The 15,283-nt window shown below is 38.5% G+C and overlaps 1 pseudogene; it reads right to left on the bottom strand.

Annotated features, from left to right (window-relative positions):
- Nucleotides 1-13,839: 13,839 nt before the first annotated feature.
- LOC131255059 (ruBisCO large subunit-binding protein subunit beta, chloroplastic-like) lies at nucleotides 13,840-15,283 on the bottom strand (annotated as a pseudogene).

Genomic DNA, 15,283 nt, shown 5'->3' with positions numbered 1-15,283 from the left:
CCCTAACCTAAACCTAAACCTAAACTTGAAAACCCAAACCTAAACCTGATCCCGAAGTCGAACCCGATTTCCTAAACCTAAACCTCAATTTATTCTCAATTCCCTAAACCTAAACCTTAACCTAAACCTATAACCTATAACCTAAACCTAAACCTAAAACCTAAATGTATTCTCAAATCCCTAAACCTAAACCTAAACTTGAAAACCTAAACATAAACCCGATCCTGAACCCGAACCCGATTTCCTAAACCTAAACATTAACCTATTCTCAATTCCCTAAACCCATAGCTTATAACATAAACCTAAACCTAAACCTAAAACCTAAATATATTCTCAAATCCCTAAACCTAAGCCTACACCTAATCCTAATCTCAACTCACTAACCTAAACCTAAACCTAAACTTGAAAACCCAAACCTAAACCTGATCCCGAACCCGAACCCGATTTCCTAAACCTAAACCTTAACCTATTCTCAATTCCATAAACCTTAATATATAACCTAACCTAAACCTAACCCTAAACCTATAACCTGCACTAATAACCTAAACCTAAGCCTAAAACCTAAACCTAAACCTAAACCTAAAACTGAAATGTATTCTCAAATCCTTAAACCTAAACCTACACCTAATCCTAATCTCAACTTCCTAACCTAAACTTAAACCTAAACTTGAAAACCCAAACTTAAACCCGATCCCGAACCCGGACCCGATTTCCTTAACCTAAACCTTAACCTTAACCTATTCTCAATTCCCTAAAGCTATAACCTATATATTATAACTTATAACTAAAACCTAAACCTTAACCTAAACCTATAACCTCCTAAACCTTAACTTAAACCTAAACCAAAACCTATAACCTAAACTTATAACCTATTACCTAAAACCTAAACCTAAACCTAAAACCTAAAACCTAAAACCTAAATGTATTCTTAAATCCCTAAACTTAGACCTACACCTAATCCTAATCTCAACTCCCTAACCTAAACCTAAACCTAAACTTGAAAACCCAAACCTAAACCCGGTCCCGAACCCAAACCCGATTGTTGTAATAATGTAGCCCAATCACATGACAAAAAACAAGAATGTATCCCTTTTAACACATGCCCCTTTTTACAAAGCTTTAATTTTTTTTTTTTTGTTTCTATTAACTTGAATTGTAGCCCAATCACATGGCAACAAACAAGAATGTATCCCTTTTAACGCATGCCCCTTTTTACAAAGCTTTAATTTTTGTTGTTGTTTCTATTAACTTGAATTGAAACATTTTTTTGCATTATTTGCTTGCATTAGTTTTATTTTAATGATCAGTTTTATTTTAAAAAAGTGCCCACATTTTTGGAAGAAGTTTATGCAATTCTTCATGATTCTGAATTATAATGTTTTGTTGGTTTAATATTTTTTTTTAGATGAAAGACACAAAGAAAATTGTTGTTGATTTTTTTCCTTTTATTTATTTATTTATTTATGATGTTAAACTTATATGTATTTATGCATGGATGAATGTAATGTGGGTAAGATTGTTTGTGTTTGAATGGATGGATGTAGTTTATGTTTGGATGAATGTAGTTTTATGATGGATTTATGTAGTTTGGGTTTAGATGGATGTGAATGTGAAAATGATGAAATATATTATATAACAAGTGTATATCAGGAAGAATACTATGAAATATATTGTAACAGGTGTATATTGACGCTTTGAAGGCTCATAAGGGATGGTCCATGTCCGTCCTTTGAAGGCTCATAAGAGACGGTCCATGACAGTCCTTTTTAATGACAGTCATGGACCGTCTTTTTAAAAGACGATCATGGCCGTCCTTTGAAGGATCATAAGAGACGGTCCATGACAGTCCTTTTTAAGGACAGTCCATGACCGTCCTTTTAAAGGCCGGTCCATGGCCATCCTTTGAAGGCTCATAAAAGACGATCCATGACAGTACTTTTTAAGGACTGTCCATGACCGTCCTTTTAAAGGATGGTCCATGGCCGTCCTTTGAAGGCTCATCAGAGATGGTCCATGACCGTCCTTTTTTTGTCAACAAGAATGACGGTTTTTAACCGTCCTTTAAGTAATACGACACGTTAAAATTTGACGGCCCATGTGACGGTCCATGACCGTCCTTTTTGGTCATTTGAGACGGTTTTGGACCGTCCTTTTTTCACTGTTTTGGCGTAGTAATTATGAATGATGAGTGTGCAATCTTAGAGGGTGCTCCTTACTATGATAGCTATTGACGCTATCAAACCATAATAGTTAATGCAAGTATAGGGCGAGCCGATGCCATTCACTAGGTTGCTGAGGCAGATCGAGTAACTAGGGAGCTAGGCGGGGTCCTTGCGGCCCTCATTGATCTTCACTACTAGTTGATAGACTTATATTTTTACTTACCTGAACTTTGTTATTTGAGATTGTATAAGTCCTGCATGGGCGCTACAGTTGGAATTTCATTATGGTTGGAATGTTCTTATTCAATGCATGGTTTATTCTAGCTTCGTTGCTGTTAACTCTGATTAATGATAAACGATTCAAATATACACTGGATTTTATAAGCTAACACTCGGATTTTTGGGAAACAGGTTATATACTCGAGTCCTGAAAACACGAGGTGTTACATTGATGTCATGAAGTCATGATAGATGATTGCCCTTTCTGCTCCATGAAGAAAGGCAGGCCCTTTCACTGCACGGAAGGCAATCTTCATTCTAGTAGACCATGGAAGTGTAGCAGATGCCCCCGTGAACAAAGCAAGCAAGAGACGAACCAAGTGTTTTACTCGAATATGGCATTTGGCTCTACCAAGACCTTAAACTTTGATACAAAACCACATAAAAGAAACAATACATGGCAACAACATTTTTTTTTAAGGTCCAATTTAGATGGATCACCAAAAAAATAAAAAACAAAAACAAAAAGGGCAAAAATTTTGATTTCCAAAGTGGCTAATTGGTGGATGTCTAATTGATAGTAAATTTTATTCCGACCTATTTACTGTGGATCCCAAAATTTTAACACAAAATATAAAGTTTCACTTTTCATTCCTTTTCATTATAGTAGATTTTTATAATTTGTGAGATAGGAATTGTTATTTAACCAATCAAGTGTAAGAATCTGCCTTTGGAAGGGAAAAAATAATTGGAAATGGCTAGGCCAAGAGCACCTTCTTGAGTAAAGGCCTTTGCAGCTGGTTGACCAAACTGAGGATCTGAAATTGCATAAGCAATAGGTCTTACATGTGAAGGGTTCATTTACTTCGAGTTGATGCATTCAACATGTACCATCTCTCGTTACCTGCACATCAAAGTCATCATTGAGCAAGACATTGGTGGCCTTTATGTTGCCATGTGCAATAGAAGGTGAGAATAAGTGCAAATACCTGAACAAAGAATAGAAAGAGAACATCTCTCAGCTACAAGCATGGATACAAGGGCACGGAAATTTATTAAAGTTTTTCCTAAAAGCCATGTCAATGTTCCTTGCATTAGTACAATAGATCAGGCATGTTCAAACAACAAGAGCAATCTAACACTGACAGCGTGTACCAACAAACAACAGGCATTATGATAAACCAAAGATAGTTCAATGATTCAGCTTATGTTGGATAACCTGTACATGCATGATGCAGATGACCTAGAAAACCCATTCATTCAGCAGAATATGTAATAGCAGAGAGACAGTGTCTTTAATGTAAGCTAGAATATGTATTTTTAATACAAAAAAAAGGTGTTGCTTTTGTCGATTCTAACATCAAATTCAAGTCTACACACCTTCAATCGCATGAAACACAAGTTGCAGTTCTACTCCGGAAGCTTGAAATTTTTTTATCAACCCAATCAGACTGATTTGACTAACCGATGTTTGTAGTAGAAAAGCATTTGGTTATTTAGGTCTCACTCACAGCTAGTTGTACAACAAGTTACCATCCAACCAGTGCAGAAATGTCAGTCCGGTTGAAAGTATATGTGGACCACCTGATGAGTGGATTGGTCTTTGTGTGTGTGGACCACCTCGACAACCAACAACACCACCTCCTATGTCAGTGAAGTTGCAAGGCTCATTGTTGAAATACGATTGTCGTACGAGTAGGCATCCTCTGGAATTACCACCTTTGTTAACAATTTTATGAAAGGAAAAAAATAAATAAATAAGAGTGATGCCAACAATAAAAAATTCAAATTACATACTGATTTGTTGCGTGCTGCCTTAGTATGATGTCAAGCACTCTTAAAGCTTCTTGAGAGCTCTTTGAATCATGACCTCGTAGAGCATTCGTTATGGCTTTCATTGGGATTCGAGCAGCAAAAAGAATCTCAACCTTAAATGTCTTCGATTGATACGAACATCTCGGTCTCTTCCGATCTCCTCCCCCAGGGCTGTCATTGCCACTAGGGCTGCCATTCCCACTAGTCCTGGATAAGGAACACTCATAGAGTAAACATCATAGGAGCATGTACAAAAACAAAGTAAACATCAGCTCTCTCTCTCTCTCTCTCTCTCTCTCTCTCTCTCTCTCTCTCTCTCTCTCTCTCTCTCTCTCTCTCTCTCTCTCTCCTTGCAAATTTACAGCTTCAATTATCATTCAGCTTCTTTCCATACTCAAATATACTGAAAAAACTCCAATGAAATCCTTAAATTTCAACATTATAGGATCCAAATCCTCAACCAACAATAGCCCTTTCAAATATATATATATATATATATATATATATATATATATATATATATATATAAAATAAAAATCCTGGCAGGTTTATCATTTGCTAGTTACATTGGGTATTCATTAAGGCACACCGAATTCTGGCAAGAAATCCTGTGAGCGGCTAAAATTGGCAGCATTTACTGATGCCGAGTGGGTAAAACTGAGCAGTATATACCATGGGTAGAAGTTCTAAATGCATTCATATTAAGCACCATACTCTGTCCTTAAAACAAAAACCAAAAAAAAAAAAGCACCATAGTCTGTCTGAGTTTCAAATAACTCTCCTTTTATGCTTCTCCACCTGTCACCCACATCTTGCAAACTTCTTCCACTATTCGCATGCATTTCCTGGGTCATATGTATATCTCTGATACATATAATGAAATAAACCAGAGAAGAGGCCTTTACACCATTAGTTTTATGGATCACTAAAATTATGCATTATTTAAGGGCATGGGAAGGCTTTTAAACTAAATGTAAGGGCATTTATGTAATTTGGAGGTACATCTGTGTTGTCCCCCAAAAGTACTTTGTTTATAGATAGGACAAAACATAACTGCTTCCTCTCTCCATGTTATGCAATGATCAAATGTTCCAGCGGAAAGGTGCGTTAGGCAAGGAATCTCTTTGTATGCTATTTTGGAGATGTTGGCAATTGGGTAGTGTGTATTTAGGGTTTCCAAATGCATTTTGGAAAAGAGTTATTGTAAGACCCGTGTCCTAATCCGTACTGTTCCATTAGCTTCCGCGGTCCTTCCAGTCAAATTCCGGCAACCTTCGCACCGTATTCGGTATTTGCGCACGATCCTAAGCCAGGTCCCGCGCACCGACGTCGGCTTGGTCTGAAAGATATATCATAGTGACCGCGTCGTCGCCGCCGTTCCAACGCCGTGACTTGCGCACTGAACCGATACCCAGGCAAGAAGATGCCGATCAGCGTTTATTACGAAGAAACACCGCGCGTTGCGGATTTCGAGGGAATCTCTACTATTAGTCCCATCAATCAACCATCAAAGCACCCCATACCTCAAGTACATCAACCCATCACCACCTTTTACAAAAGTCCACCCTTCTTTCCACCTCACCACTCCTCTTTTCCAAATTTCAACAACAACCATACCTCTTTTTACCATTTTCAACCCAAACCATCCCCCATCACTCCATCACCCTATCTCACTCCCTCTCTCTCTCTCCCTTACAAGTCTCTCTCTCATTCAAACTCTCCCATAGCAAGTCCCATACGTATGGTCCTCCCATGGTGAGAAAACTTCCTTTGTGAGGTCCACCTTTCCCACCCCTTCATCTCTCATCTCAACCATCCATTTCCCATCTTCCACCATCAAAGGGTAGTACAAGGAGCTAAGGAGGCCTAGGGAGCAAGAAGATCAAGTGGTGGGTGCCTTGATAGGGTAGATTTTTATATTTTTAAGATGGGCCAAGTGAGGCCAACCGATCAATGGTTTGGATCTCACTTTGGACCCTAAGATGTGGCCGATGGCCCACTTGGATCATCATGATCATTCCATGATGGGGCCATTCTCCATGGACCCCATCATGATGTTTATTTTCTTGTATATTTAGGGTCATCTAGACCGTTTAATTTGGTGGAGAAGGGATCTCCACCGTTGGATTTAATTTTAATGGGCCACATAAGATGGGACCCACTTGATGTATGATTTAGTGCAAGGGAGGGCCCATAGTGCCGGGGTCCCTCCATCACACGGTCTCACTCTCTATCTTTCTTCCTTTTTCTTTTATTTTTTTTTATTTCTATTTTCCTTGTGGTTATGATGATGAAGCTGTGTGGCCCATCAGGACCCCACCATGAAGTTAGTAGGTTATCCAAACCCTTTACCTGTGGGACCCACTTTGCGTGTATTGTACCCACGCCATCCATCAGTGGTAACCCTCATGAGTAGGCCCACCTTGCTTGGCCAGAGAGTCCAGCGTCCAGGGACGCTGGACGTTTGGTGAAAATACAAATACAAGCTTGGTTCAAGCTAATGGAGGAGGCCCATTCATGCAGGCCCCACCTTGATGTATGTATTAAATCCACACCATCCATTCCTTCCCTAAGCCCTTTTTAGGCGTTGACCTGAAAGATGGGATCCATCAGACCTTCAGGCGGGCCATACCATAGCAAATGGTGGTTTTCACCATTGAAACCCTCCCTGATTATTTATATGCCAAAATATGTCCAATATTGGACTTATTTTGCTCGTGTTGAGCCATGGGACGCCTTCAAATCCAAAGTCCCTAATTTGACTGTATTTAAGGATTTTGAAATCAAAAAAAAAAAACACCCTAATTAAGATGTAGTTGATCGTTGGCATGGAGTTTACCCATGTTTGTAGCCTCCCTTCTCCATGATGTAGGGTGTCCCTTAGAGTAGTGGACCCCACCTTGAGGTATGTTGAACCCCATCTCCATCCACCCTCGACAATGCACCCAAAGGAGTAGGCCCATAGGGGTGGGGTGGCCCAAACCGTATGAAACAGTGGGATTGAACATTTACCTTTGAAACCCTTTTTGGGCCCACAGAAGTCTTGGATCAAGGTGAAATTTTTTATCACCCTTCTCCTAGGTCTGCTTGACCTTATTAAGGGTTTGGATGGAATCTAAACATTATGGTGGGCCCCACATGGAGCCCACAGTGCTGTAAGTGTTTTATCTCCACCGTCCGCCTGGACGGTGGAGCCCACTGTGAGGGGTGTGGGTGCGTGCGTGCTGGGTGCGTGCGTGCTGAGTGCGTGCGTGTTGCGTGCGTGCGTGTGTATATATATATATATATATATATATATATATATAAAATATATCTATAAATATATATTATATATAATATATATAATATGTATATTTATATGTATATAAAATATTATATTATATATGCACTACATATATATTATATATTACATTATATTTGATATAATGATGGAGGGAGGCCCATCTCAATTATTTTTGGCCCGTGATTGGGGCCCACTTTGATTACATGTAAGGCTCATGGGTCGAGGCCCATTTGGTGTGTTTTGGGCTTATGGGACGAGGCCCATTTGATGTGTTAGGGGCCCATGAGTTAAGACCCGTCAAGATGTACTAGGACCTAAAAGTTGAGGCCCATTTGATGTACATTTGGGGCCCATTGGTGTGGCCCATTTGATACACATAAGGCCCATAAGATTAGGCCCATTTGATACGTTCTAAAGCCCACAGTTTATAGTCCATTGCAATGCACATAAGGCCCATTGGTGCAGCCCAGTGATGTGGCCCACTTGATGAATACAAGGCCCATATGATATGGCCCATTTGACGTATTTAAGGCCCAATGGGACGTGCCTAAGGTCCATTGCAATGTACGATCCCAGCATGATTTATGTAATGATGTTTACGTCAGGGCTATGCCTTGGGAGCAATGGTGGTTTGATGTCCACATTGCAAGTATAGTGTGGTTAAATGTCCGCATTATGACATTCCCTAAGGCCCATTGTTAGGCTCGTGCGTGTTATGTGTAGGCCGTCTAGGCCCATCTTCATTATGTACATCATCCATCCTATATAGCATGTTTAATTTCATGATTCATGATCATATGCATCATACGTATGCTTGATATGAGAAATGACTGATCATAGCATATGCCTTTGGGCAGATTGTTTAGGGGCTCCCGAATGAGCGGTGTTGCCCTACATGAGCGCACGATACGCGCAGGATTGCTGTATGACTGGATAGTGTGATTCATGCATTTACACTGAGTGATATTGTGACTGTACGCCCTAGCGACATCAGGGCCATAGCCTCCACAGACGTATCATGGTTGGCAGGATTGGATACCGAAAATACTATTCTACATGGGGTGCGATAGATATCCCTGGGTGAAAGTCCCTAAACCCTTATGGTACCAGGAGGTTGCTCCAACGTCTAGACCGAGTGGATGCATGAGCGCTGATTGCCGATTACCAGACGGTTGCGTTTTCCACTGTGTCGTGGTCGGTTGGAAGGGGGTGCGGCCTTACCAGCTTGGGAGTAGGGGGCAATGCTAGGATTCGACCGGCTCGAGGAATGGGTCCGCTATTGGAGCCGAGCCCGATATTGGCGGCGGATAGTGAGGTCTTTTCCACTCACCTTATTGCGCGCGATGGGGCGGCAATCGGCTTGGAGTGTAATAGACACCGGTGATATTCCAGATTTAATCCGTATTGACATGTGTAATTAGAAGAGGATTTGTATGATTGACTTGCATTTCGCATTGCATGGACTTGGTATGGCCGACATAATTCTTTGCACAGAATGGCCATGGTACGGCTAATGGGACTCTTAGCATTCATCAGCATGTTCCGCATTACTCTGATACTGCATAACTACATTATCACCTTGAGCATACACTTTCACCACCCTCTAAGCTTTCTATAAGCTTATGCACGACCGTTGCGTGCAGGTGACGTTGGATCGCAGCAGCGCTGAGGCTTGGACGCGTGGCTGATCTTCTTTTGGAGTTTTGGTCTATCTTCATTGTATTTCCCTTATGCTCATTGTACTTGGAAAGTTTTTGATTATAGTGGAAATGTGATGGAGTTTTTGGTTGTTGTTTGTGGGTTATACCTTTGGTTATGCTTATTACGAATCAAACTGATGTACAAAATCCTCCTTGTAGCATCCCAGGATCGGAACCTGGCGAATGGGCGCTGGGAGCCGAGAATGGGGTTCTACGGAGGCTGTCGGCGCCGGATTCGGCGATCGGGAATTTTGTGAGCCCGGTCTCCGAGTTTGGGGCGTGACAGTTATATGAAGGGAAAAAAAGCGCTCTTGAACTCTAGCAAACTTGCATACATCTTCATATCTCCAGGTGCATTTCATGTCCGTGTCTAATATCTGTATGTCTATCCATATGGCTGTTAGAAGTCAAAATAATTTTGCTAAATTTTCATTTTTATAAATAATTTACTTTTTAAAAACTTTTAATTGACTAAAATGGCCCTTGAATCTATAACATTTTATGGCATGAGCCCAAAAAACTAAGATCCAAATCTTAGGTGGACCATATCATCGGAAACAGTGGTGATTCAACACCCTACCATTAAAAACTTCCTACAGCCCACTATAATGTTTCTGTAATTTTTATTTGCCATCCAACATGTTGATAAGGTCAAACAAACCTCCATGGATGGTAAAATAAATAAATAAAACAAAAAAAAAAAATCATCTTGATCCAAAACTTTTGAGGCCAATTAATGGTCAATCATCACCTTTTCCCATGCTATTTTCCACCTGAGAATTGGATCTGCTTATCTTAAAATGATCTGGAAAAGTAGATAAAATAAATACATCAAGTTGGCCCCACGATAAGGGCCGCACCTAATCCGCTTTAACAATCTGGAAAAACTGATGTACAGGATCACAACATGTAACAATGTGAATGCCAGAAAATGGTTAGGCAAGATTTTTCAATCTAGGAGTGTTTTCGAATATCGCAGATGGATACGAGCTTTTGGATTAAACATATAACATTCTGAGATTAAAAAAATCACATGACTCACCTTAGAAGGGGGATCGACTGGTGATCGACTGGCAATGAAGCTAGTGCTCAAAAGAGGGAAGGGAGACGAAGAAAAGGGTAGTCGAAAGAGGGAAATGAAATTTCCTCTTTTGAAACGGGATAAGAGTTCAAATCCGGAAAAAGTGAGTTTTCCATATTTTATAAAATAAACTATATTCACAGCCGTACAATATAAGGTCTATTTAGTGGATGGTTAAGATACTATTACATAAGATAATTATAACTGTAAACCATCTACAACAAGACCCATTATTTGGATGGTTTGGATAGTCATATATCAAACCCACATTTTCTATGACTGAGTCACCACTATTTAACAAAAAATGCAAAACTAATAGGTTTTCACTATACACATGAGAACTGTAGCTTAGCTTTGGATCTGGTATGGCTCTACAAGCCCCGCCATAATATTTGTGTTTAATCCACACCATACATCCATTTGTAAACAATCTTTTCAGGTTGATACCAAAAAATCATCTTGAAATAAATCTCTGGTGAACAACACCACAAGAAAACAGTAGTGATTGAACATCCACCCTTAAAAATGGATTTTTTGGCTACAGATTGTGGTGTTTCAGCTATGGATTTTAGCCATCGGTAATTCCAACGGCTAAAATCCATAGCCAAAATAGCCACACATCCATTGGCTTTACCCTATTTTTTGGTAGTGCCTGCTGGATTCCTCTTAGGTAAAGGTTCATTAGTTGCAGCAGCGTTACTAGCTGCATTAGCATTTTGACATCTTCAACTCATGATTCAATAGAACTTTTGTAAATACTATATTGTAAATTTAGCATTCAGGGTTGTCAAATTTTGTTATGCCAAATCATTTAGAATCTGTATCATGTATTGATGAGATGTATAGATCGACTTCGTGCATGTTAAAGTTGCCCAAGTCCGAACTTCTCTGTATTCAAGTTGAAGAAGCGTTGTCGAAGTTAAAGATTTCAATCTTAAGTACAAGTACAGGTTCAAGGCTTAAGTTCAAGTTTAATTTTCAAATTCAGTACTTTCAAGACTCAAGAACTCAAGTCTTTACTCAAGCTCAAGTTCAAGATTTAAAGACAAGCTTCACGTATTTCAAGTGTATGAGTTAGTAGAGCGAGTGATGTTTTAATTGTTCAAACGCACAAACAAAGTATGGTTGACCCTAGATTGACCATAAGTTAAGTCATATTCATCGCATATGCTATGTGGGTCATTTCATAAGTTTATACGTCATTTCCTCGACTAGTCGTAGTCTTTGTTCGATTAGTCCAAGTTCTGACTCGACCAGTCCAAAAGTTTTTCGACCAGTCCAAGATTTGTTGCAATTTTTTTAAATTTTATGTTGGACCCTTAACTAGTCATGGAAACTGCTCGACCAGTCATGCAAGCTCGACTCAGAGTCCAACAAGGTTTTTTGGTCTCACTTGACCAGTCGAGCAGGCCACTTAACCAGTTGAGCAAGCCACTTGACCGGTCGAGGAACGACCTTATCTTATCGCGACAAAAATTTTAAAATTTGGTTGGTCCTTTGACCAGTCAAACCAATACTTAGACTAGTCGAGAGAACAATATTTTCACATATAAATAGTGGACGAATCTTAGAGTTATTCATTCATTCCAAGCTATATCAAACCATCACTCTGAAATATAAGTTCCTGCATTTCGTAAGCTATATTGTATTCATTTTAAATTCTCTTAAATAGCTTTTTGCATTTGATTTTGTGATCTTTATTTAACTCTATGTTTTTAAAGAAGGAAATTGTGATTTTACCCTCTTTAAGATCAAAATCAAATCAAGCTAGCCTAGGCTGAATTAATCTAAAAATCATTTAGATTTAGAACCTTTCATTTGTGAGACTGGATATTGAACATCTTCATCTACATCGGATTGGTTCTACTGGGCTTCTTTAGAAGGAGAATTTTTAGATGAATACCATTTAATCTTTGTGTATCTTTTTTAGTTTGTGAGGTTGTGCCAGGAAAATCTCATTTTTGGTTTTATCTAAGGTAATCCAGAAAATCTCAGTGTGGGATTTTTGTAATTGTGTAAGCCCATCTAAAGTTACAATTGTGAAGGTTTTAAGGTGAACCTTGGAAAACCTTTTTCATAGTGAAAGCCAATATCCTGTGGGTGTAGATATTGGGAGTGAAGTAGTTGTGTGGCTATTTTTTAACAGTTGGTGTACAAAAAAATGAACCACTATAATTCCAAACGAACCACTATAATTTCTGGAGTTGTGGTGGATGTTTGGATTTGCTTATGTGTGTGAATGTTGTAATTTACTTTATGCACTTGTGGTGAATAGTGTAATTTACTTTATGCACTTGTGGTGAATGTTGTAATACTTTAGTTTATTTCATTTGCCTCTTTATTGGTTTGAGTTTTTGATACTAACAAATATTTTAGTAAGGTTGTCCTGCCATAAGCCTTTGGTTTTTGGTGTTAGGTTGTCCTTAGAACTAAGTTTGTATCAACCTCTCAAGACTAGTTTATTTGAGGTTGCTATTTACTTATGCTATTTTATTATTTGATTGTGCTATCTTTCTATTCTGTATTTATTTTTAATTTGGCATATTCCTATTCCCTTCCCCAGGACGTTAAGCTCGGCCTTTTCAACTTTTGCACTGATAAGTATACTTTTATTCAGATTCCCTTCGAGCGTGCCAAAAATTATTCTTTTTTATAGTTGGTGTAAAATGAATATTTATGACAATTAACACTATACCAAAATCACTCTTTAGGAACGGTTTTCAATCGTGGCTAAATAGTGTGTCGCAAAAAATTAGGAACGGCTGAAAACCGTTCCGAAATATTTAATTTTGGCCTGGTTCTAAATCGTTCCTAAAATAGGGCGTCGCAAAAGAATAGCGATGGTTGAAAACAGTTGCAAATTTTCAATTTATTTTTTCTTATTAAGGAACTTTTTTTCCCTTAGAACCTGTATTTTTTTAATATTTAAAACTCAAAAAATATTGTAGTACAATTAAAAATAAAAAATGACTAGAAATATAAAATAGAAATAAAAGAAACAAAAATCAAATCTTTGTTAACCAAGAATATCGCAAATCATATAAGATAAATCTATTAAAATATAAGCTAGTTCACACTTAGTTAAGATAACGATTACATTTAAACTAAAGTGTAAAGAAAATTAGATTAAGAAATAAATTTTGGATAGTTTGGATTAAACCACCAAAATGATTGATGTAGTTGAATTCTAAGTCTTGAATGGACCTAAGTTTTGGGATATAAGAAGAAAATGTGGTGGCAAATGTGATGGACAAATTGGATATCAAATGCACAACTTATGGTATCTAATGTAGATGTGTCACGAACCAAAAATTAATCTTTGTAGTTGAGGGTCCAATCATCGATGGAGAATCGCTGTAAAATCACACTAATCCAGTGGTCCTAACCATCCATTTTTGAAGGGCTATCAATTGCATTGTTAAATGTAACATTGTGGGTGGTTCAAATCCAAAGGGACAACCTGAATGTTAATATAATTTGTGCAATTTTTTGGTCATGTTCCAACAACAACTTGCACCTCATGGCCTGTGCTAATGCATGTGCCTAACATGCTAGTTTATTTCAAAATATGTGAAGAGATCAGAACTACAAAGAGAACAAATCTAACTAAAATTTCATGTTTGTCATGCCACTACACCATAAATGGATACACAAAAAAAATGAAAAAGTAACTTACCTTAGTAGGGTCAATTATTCTAGAAGCCATCAAATCCTCATATTTTCTTGTTGCAGCATTGTAGTCATATATAGTTCAGATTGTGCTGGCAAGAACCTAAAGGGAACAGCAATCAAAATGGCACCATTCAATGCAGCAGAATATAAAAAGATTCAAGAAGTTTTGCCATCCTTAATTCAGTTCGATGGTGCAAGCACCTTCACAGTGACCACACTTCCATTGACACCTGCATTTTTGGCAATCAACTTAAGCGGATAGCTCATAGCCCTCCTAACAATCTCTGCTCCAACCTGTAGATGAGTCAAAACAACATAATCAAGACCCATATTACAAACACAAAATAGACATGCAAACCAAACATCAAACTCTTTTCTTTTTTCATCAAACATTCATTTACCTACGTTCTGCTCATCATTTTCAACAGTATCCTTGATGAAATCCACCTTTGATGTGAGTCTCAACAGCGTACAACCACCCCCAACAACAATACCCTCCTCAACTGCTGCCTGAAAACATCGCACACATCAAGAAAACAAATGATCCTAGTTTGGTTGATACATCAAGCATGAAAATAGCTCGAGACTGAAAAATGGCCCAAGTTTGGTAAGAAGAAGATACCTTGGTTGCATTAAGAGCATCTTCTACTCTCAACTTCTCTTTCAGTTTTGTCTCTGTTTGCGCTCCAACCTGTCCAGCAGTGCCAAGAATGTTGGGGAATTGAACACATTTATACCAATTTGTAGTTCAATCATAACCATCTTGTTTAAGGGAGAAGAACACTCCTAAAGAATACCTAAATGACAGCAACACCACTAGAGAGTTTTGCTATTCTTTCATTAAGCTTCTCTCTTTCATAATCCAGTTCAACAGCCTGCAAAAACCCAAAATATATATGCCACTAAGGATGCTCAATAGCTGAAGGATGCTCAGTATCCTATCCTTTTGTGTCCTTCTACCCAAAAGATTGTATAATAATATTTTGCACATGCATCTCAATCATCGTCTGATCATCATCATAGCATTGCCTCACCTATTTGGGGTCTTTCACCAATCATGCCTATCCAAGGCTCTATCCTCGGCTATTTGTACATGCCTCTTGTTACATCTTAAAAATTCTCAAATGTAGTACTTTTTACCTCCAAAAAGCACTCTCAGCTTATGTAAGTTGCAGGCTGCATTCATGGTATCATATAACTTCAATCGTTGGCTTGAAACATTTCAAATGCAGTGTTGAAGGAAATGTCTGCTTGGAAAACCATCTTGCAATTGAGGGCACAGTTATGTCTTCTTTCATCTGCTAGTTCTCAAGGTGGTTTGAACCTTTACCTCCCCATTCAGCTCAATCAT

This window comes from Magnolia sinica, chromosome 9 (genome assembly GCF_029962835.1).
Source record: "Magnolia sinica isolate HGM2019 chromosome 9, MsV1, whole genome shotgun sequence".
NCBI lineage: Eukaryota > Viridiplantae > Streptophyta > Magnoliopsida > Magnoliales > Magnoliaceae > Magnolia > Magnolia sinica.
Note: the sequence above shows the minus strand (reverse complement) of the source record. Positions and strands in the feature narration are given on the sequence as shown.